At 36.3% G+C, this 7,499-nt stretch overlaps 1 pseudogene; it reads right to left on the reverse strand.

Moving 5' to 3' along the window:
• Positions 1-4,875: 4,875 nt before the first annotated feature.
• LOC102729195 (ubiquitin-conjugating enzyme E2 N pseudogene) lies at positions 4,876-6,037 on the reverse strand (annotated as a pseudogene).
• Between the last annotated feature and the right edge of the window lie 1,462 nt (positions 6,038-7,499).

Here is a 7,499-nt window from a genome sequence, read left to right on the forward strand (position 1 = left end):
TTTTGCCTTTTGTTTGTTTATATATTTGTTTTGTTTTTTAGATTCCATGTATAAGTGAAATCATGTGGTATTTGTCTTTCTCAAACTATCAGTTTTGACTAACTTTAGAAACCAGGAGATTCCACATATTCAGTTGTGGATTTATGAATTTCATTCAAATTTTGGTTAAAATAGTTTAGTGGGATCCAGATTGATACTATTGATTAAAATTTGGCATAAGGAAATATTTTTAGATGCAAATAAGCCATTAAAATCCAAATTTGTAAAACAAAACAGAATACTCTATATTTTATATACTTAGTGGGCAAATTGATGAACATGCACTAAGGAAAAAGTATAGACAGGTAATTAGCATTCTTACATCATTTATTTGCTTTAAGAAACATACTTTCATCAAAAAATTTGCTTTCCAGTATAGAGGCTCAATGAAAAACATTTTACTTTTAGTTTTTAGAAACCTTGGAGTCTATTATAGAAAATGGCAAGTGAAGGATACTCATGTTTGTTATTTTCAAGAACAAAGAGAAGATTTCCAAGGTTAGACAAAGCTAACAAATAAATAAAAACCTTCACAAATTGACTTATATGGGATAGGTGTCTCCAGTTTAAAAAAAAAAAAGGCTAGAGAAAATATACATTAAGGATTATTAGAAGATGGAGAAAGGTGTAGCCCTAAGCTTCAAGATGAGCTTTATAAGTGTACCCCAGGATCAGGAAGACCTATCAATAAGAGATGCAATTTGCAAGACACATGTGGTTAACTTTCCAATTGTGCTAGAACAAACCCTGCAATATCCCAAGTTCTCTCCCCTAATTATTGATTTCTCCTGTCATATTCTCCTTACATCCTGACCTTGTCTCATACAACTAACCTATAGTATCCAAAGTCTAATTAACTTGCTGGGGGGGAAAATAATAGAGTCAATCCAGTCATTTGGCATCAACTGAATTACAAATTAGGTCATTTTTCCTGAATGTGATTTTCTCTTTCCTGAAATCAATCAAAACATATGATCAACATTAATACACTGGTTAATTAATTGCTTGATAACATGTGTGCTGGCTTCTACCATGTAAACCTTGAAGATTTCAGAAGTCAAAGAATAAGAACAATTAAACCAAACAATAATAATAGACATGGAACAACATGCCAGTCACTGTGTTAAGCATGAATTAATTCTAAACCTCAGAATGCTATGAAGTGAATATTATTTTTATGTCCATTTTGCAGATGAGAAAAGAGAAGTACAGAGAAAGTCTGACTTGTCCAATGTTATACTATCTGTACGTGGCAAAAGCAGGTTTGAAAACACCTATTTTTAACTCCATCACCCATACTCTCAACAACTCTGCCCAACCAGTGGTGCAGTTTGTCCTGAATCAGCTTACCACAGAGTCTTCCTCCTAATGAAATCTCCTACAAATGAGTTAAGAAGAGAAGGGACGGATACTCTTCTGTTATCAATGTCAGGAAACAATGCAGATCCAATTCTGTAATTCGCTAAAGCTTTGAAAATGGAAAAGTCTGTGTTCTTAAAGTAAAAAATGCATAATCATCTGCAAGAGCTGTAAATAGGCCTCTTGAGGAGATTCGTGTGTGTCCTTACTTCCTATGCTGACATTTGACTGGCACAGCCAACAGTTTCAGAGCAGTCTGCACAAATGATTACACAGAAGGCTTGGAAAAGAATCAAAAGGAATAATGTCACAGTTATTCCAAAGCACTGTCATAGTGCTTACATCAGATACAATCAGGGCAACAACTCATACATATATCTGGTGTGGGCAGGGAAGGATTTTGATCCAAATACATGAGTGGGGGTGGGTGGGCAGGAATAAGGAGAATTGATTCTCTTAATTAGAAAATGTTGCAAATTCTTGTTAATGAAAAATATCTCAGGATAGTAATCAGACTGATATATGTGTATATATATGCATACATATATCAGTGTTTTTCTCCAGAGTATGATGAATACAAGTTAATATTCTCTAAAGAACGTAAGAATCTTAACATTAATCATTGCATCATTCTGTAACACAGTGATATTCTTTGTAAATACAAGGCATTAATTCTTTCATTATATATGTCATATATGCATTAATTGCCTACCCTGTACCAGGCACTGGATCTATAAATGTGAAAAGATGTAAGCCTTGCTTTCAAAGAGCTCACAGATTTTGGGGGAGACGGAACACCAGCTACATATTCTAAGAGCTGTGCTCATTCATTCAACACACATTTATTGAACAGTTATTATCTAGTAGGTAATATAAAAGGTGTTAGGAATACAAAGGTGATCCAGGCCCAGTCCCTGTGTTTAAGTTGTTCACAAGGAAGTAGAAGGTGCAAGGGTCCCTGAGAACAAGAGCAGGTGACGCAACTTACCTGAGCACAGCTGGAAAAACAATTAGAAATTTGCCAGTAGGGTGAAACAGAAGCTCATTGAACAAAGAAGGATTTGATGTCTTGAAGTGTGACAGTTCCAATAAGGATAATAAAGACTCACTGTGGCTCAATGGCAGGACATACTACTGGAGCCTGAGCCTTAAAGTGAATGGCCTTTTCTGTGGTAAGGTTTGCAGTTAACCCTTCTGAGCAACTGAGACTGGTGGTCATTTCTTTTGTATGTGAAACTACTCAAAGTGTGGTCTTCCAGCATCATTGGAAAACTGATTAGAAATGTAGAAATACAGAATTACAGAATCTCCGGCCCTGCCCCAGACTTACTGAGTCAGAATTTGCATGTTAACAAGATTCCCAAGTGCTTCCCACACTTTCAAGTTTGAAAGGTGCCCCTCAGAGCCACTGATCCTGAAACTTGCCTGTACTCTGGAATCATCTGTAGCACTTAAAAAAATTACTCAGGCTCTGTCCCCACCCCACTGACCCTAATTTGTTTCCTTTTTCCTTGAGGCCAGAACATACTCATAATTTTGAAGTTCCACAGGTAATTCTAATGTGCAAGTAGAGTTCAGAAACATGGACCAGGGAAAGTATATCCAAAGTTGGCAAAATGTCAGAATCATTGCCTTGCCCCAGACATAATACATCATAGTTCCTGAAGATGGATGTTGACAATTTCTGTGTGGGAATGTGTGTACATAAGTGAGTGTTTGTGTAAGATTTGGTTGCACAGCTATGTTTGTGAACAAAAGATCAAATAAGAAAGGCATAAACAGAAACCCAGTATCCACAGAATCTTTGTTCAGGAGGAAGACCAGAAGTTTTAATGCAATGATACCCTGCTCCATTTTACTTACTGGGTTGTTTGAGGATTACTAGACTATATTATTGGATTATATTATATATTTTTACATATTATATATTACATATATAATATATTGAATTATATATATTATATTGGAAATATGTGGAAAAACCTGTGTAAATTATAGAAATATGATAAAATTAACAATTTGGACCTAATATATTACATGGAAAGTTGTCAAATTCAATTGAATGGCCTTGTCTCGTGTTTACTGAACTTGCTTGATGGAAAATAGCAATGGTTCCTCAAATTTTCCTCTTTCTACTGCTCTGGGAGCTACTGTGTCCACTCCACAGACTAGGTGGCCACAACTTGCAAATACAGCTATTGATAAGTACATAGTATCATCAGACACAGCATGAGTGCAGTGTGGTTTGGGGCATCATCAGAAGCATGTGTGGCAGAGGTAGGAAAGAGTCTGTGAATGTAAATTTAGCCGGCATGGCATGTGCAAATTTTCCAGAAGCAGCTGGACACTGGTTGCATCAGAGAATATCAAATGCAATAGAAACCCTCAACAGAAATGGGAAAGAACCAAAGCCATGCCATTGACAGCCATTCTCAGTTTTGGCTGTTTAAGATGCTCTAATTGTGCATATCTAAGTATAAAATTGGTCAGAGGTTTTAATCAGAGTTCAGTGGTCACACTTGAGAAGTTTATTTGAACTATTTTTGCTTCTGAAGCTTATGCATCGTCTCTATCGTCTCTTTTTAAAGAAAGACAATGCTTGTACACACTATAAAAGGGAGGTCTGTTTTGTATTTCATATCATCCCCTTCAAAGTTAAACCCTGTGTTAACTGCATCTTTTAATGGTTGTGTCTACCCTTAAGAAACTCATGAGGTTACTTAAAATAGGGAATTTTCTCTAAAACAAATTTGCCTGGAAAAGTTTGCAATTTCTCATCCTCGTAAATAAATACATTTTCCTTGTAAATGGTTTAAACTTTAAATTGATAAAAGGAATTAAGGTCACTAGAGGAGAGGCATAAAAAGGAACTAAAATATCCTGGAACTACATAGCCAGAAGGGAGCTCTAGGGATCTTGCCTTTTTACTTATTAAAAAAATTGAAACTAAGAAGTTACCTTAACCTTAAAAGCATCTCCCAAGAAATAGCCATCCTAGCCCTTTTTGGTAAAGCACTCTTGGAAGGTTGATTCTAAGCTAAAACCCTTCCTGCTAAAAATGCTCATTGCATTTATATCCTTTTTACTTGTCTTGGTGGAAATGTGCATGTTTTGTTTTACAAATGACATTTTGTCAGGGACCTGAAATCTGTTACCTCAGTTCCCAAACCCTGAGGTCAATTTGGCTTCATGTAAAGTGACCCAGGTTTCTTTATCTTTTCCCTTATTCTTAGTCTTTCAATCATTCACCTATATTCCTTGTACATAATAGATAACCAATAAATATTTATTGCATTAAATTGACTCAGTTGATTTCCTCTAGATTTCTGGTTAGGCTACATCTTGTTTAGTTATGAGGTCCTAACGTAGAGGCAGATACACTCAAATGAGGATTTAAATAACCTGGAGTAGAATAATTTGTGGTTTTATTTATTTATTTATTTATTTATTTATTTATTTATTTATTTATTTTAGGATAACAAAAAATATTTTACTAAAACATAAGATTTACAGAAGTTTCCAGACAAGCCATACAAAATGGTCACAAGCTTTTTCTTGAAGGAAGGATTCTACGCTTGACAGCAAAGTCACAATGTTATTAGTGAGGGCTGTGATTTTTGTTTAATGTTCCCATTTTGGTTCAAACAATCAAGCTTGTCCATCTACAGCATCTAAATAAATTTAGACTTGGCTAGAGAGCATATTCTAAAGAACTGGTTAGCTGCTTTTAACCAATGCAATTAGATCACCATAAAAAGGGGGAAAGGAGCCCATAAAATTAAAATAAAACTACCTCTCCCACTCAAAAAATGTAATAAAGAAAAACACCCACACCCCTGCAGCTAACCCTGACAACTACCTTCATTCACAGTGCTTTATACTCAAACCATGATGGGGGAAATGAATAAAAGCAGAGAAGGGCCACTGCTTTTAAATGTTTCACAACAATCCAGATGGTACTTCTAGCCTCTGCTCATGCTTTATGACAGTGAATCAGGACAAGACATAGATTTGCTAATGTGCATTTAATCACCAAAGGACTGAAGATGTCTGGGCTTTTATTCTGTAATGTTTCTAAGACTGTGTCCATTAAATGCAAACAAAAAAGGAAGAGGTCTTGGCAGAACAGGAAAAGTGATGCACACTTGATGATCAGATCGATTTTAAATATTATTCATGGCATATAACCTAGTCCATGCTCTAGCTGTTTCTATGGCTTGGGCTTCATTCATCATCATTTGCTAATGTATCATCTGGATTGGGAGCACTTAACAAAGCCTGGATCGATAGCAGAACTGTGCGGATCTGCAGTGCTGGGGACCACTTATCTTTCAAAATATCTAAACATATTCTTCCCAACTTGTCTACATTAGGATGATAAATTTTGGTCATGAAATATACTTTAGGGGCTGCCATCGGGTATTCTTCTGGTAGGAATAGTTCAAGCTTAAAAGTCCCTCCCTCAAAGGGAGAATCCTGGGGGCCAGCAATGACCACATGAAAATAACGGGTGTTGTTCTCATCTGGTTCTGCTTTAATGCCAGGAACTGGTTCTGTCAGCAAACGCTGGGTTTCCTTGATAATCCTACGGGGCAGCCCGGCCATCTTGTCAGATCCCGAGTTTGACCTCTGGTCTCGACTCCCTAATTCATGGTTTTAAACTATATATATATATATAAAGCCATCTTGCTTTTCAACCAGTCTTGTTCTGTGGAATTTACTTTTGACCTGAATTAGGTTACTCTTAAGGCTGCTAACACTCTAGGAGGTCATCTCCTTATTCAGTAGCCTGAGACTCTAAGAAACACTGGTATATCCACCCAGTAAACCATTATCAGGCATGCACTAAGTGATTGACAACTGATTGTGGGCAAATATTACTGGTCTAAGAATCTGGATGAACTGTTTTTACAAAATTCTCTCTTTTAGTTATTTTATTTATCCAAGTTCAGATCAATTATAATTTCCAAGTACATATAATGTACTGAACACTATTGAGAATACAATATGAAGGAATGTAATCCCTGTTTTAAAGGCATTAAAAATCTACTTAGTGGGACACTTGTATACTGTAATCATAATTCAGATTTGTAAATAGAAAGACAGAGGTTTCAGAAGATATTGTGAAAATGCAGAGGAAGTGTGCATAGTGGAAGTCTCAGCTGGAAGAACAAATGTCAGGTCAGCAGTGTTTAGAGAATAAACAATCACAGCAGAAGGAGTTAGACATTGTCAAGGAATTCTTTCCTTTAGGGAGCAACCTATGGATTTTCTCCTGGTCACTCCAGAGATATTCCTGGCACATAAGGAAGACCTAAAAGGGGTAAAAAGGGAAAGAAAATAAGGGACAAGAGAGAAGAGGAGAGGAGGAATAAAGCAAAGGAAAGAAAAAGGAAGGGAAAACAAGGACCATCTCATTCAGAAAGCTCCTGGAACAACTTGACCACTACTCTATTTCTAGCATTAGCTCTACAATGTCCTCTCCTTACTTCCTCATGGTAATATTATCTTCACAAAAGTTTTAGCAATTTTTATGTTATTGGACATTGGGTCTTAGTTGAAGCACTTTGTAAACAAACAAAGTGGCAATGACTGACGCTCCTTCCTTTTTGATACCAACAGTGCTTTGACAATACTGTTCTTTGCACTTGGGATTCAATTGCCCCTGGAGACAGGGACAGATTCCCACTCATCCCAACAGAGCCTATTAACAAAGGTGAGGGATCTTTCAATTGATTTTCTCTTGAGATTGCTTCTAAGAAGGGATGACCAATTCTAGTTTTAAGCCCAGATTGTAATTTTGTCAGCCTCACAGACAACATCACATTCTGGTCTTTATTTGATTTCACATTCTCTCTAATTGCTCATGTTCTGCCTGGGTCTCTTTTCCTTAGACTATGTTGAGAATAGTATCCATACATGCACTCCCAAATCTCTATTATATTTAAACCTGTTTATTAGAGAAACGATTCCATTTACAATAGCACCAAAAACCATAAGATACCTCGGAATAAACCTAACCAAAGAGGTAAAGGATCTATACTCTAGGACTGACAAAATACTCATGAAAGAAATTGAAGAAGACACAAAAAGATGGAAAA

The sequence above is a fragment of the Leptonychotes weddellii genome, unplaced genomic scaffold (genome assembly GCF_054177405.1).
Source record: "Leptonychotes weddellii isolate Sample4059 unplaced genomic scaffold, ASM5417740v2 HiC_scaffold_6445, whole genome shotgun sequence".
NCBI lineage: Eukaryota > Metazoa > Chordata > Mammalia > Carnivora > Phocidae > Leptonychotes > Leptonychotes weddellii.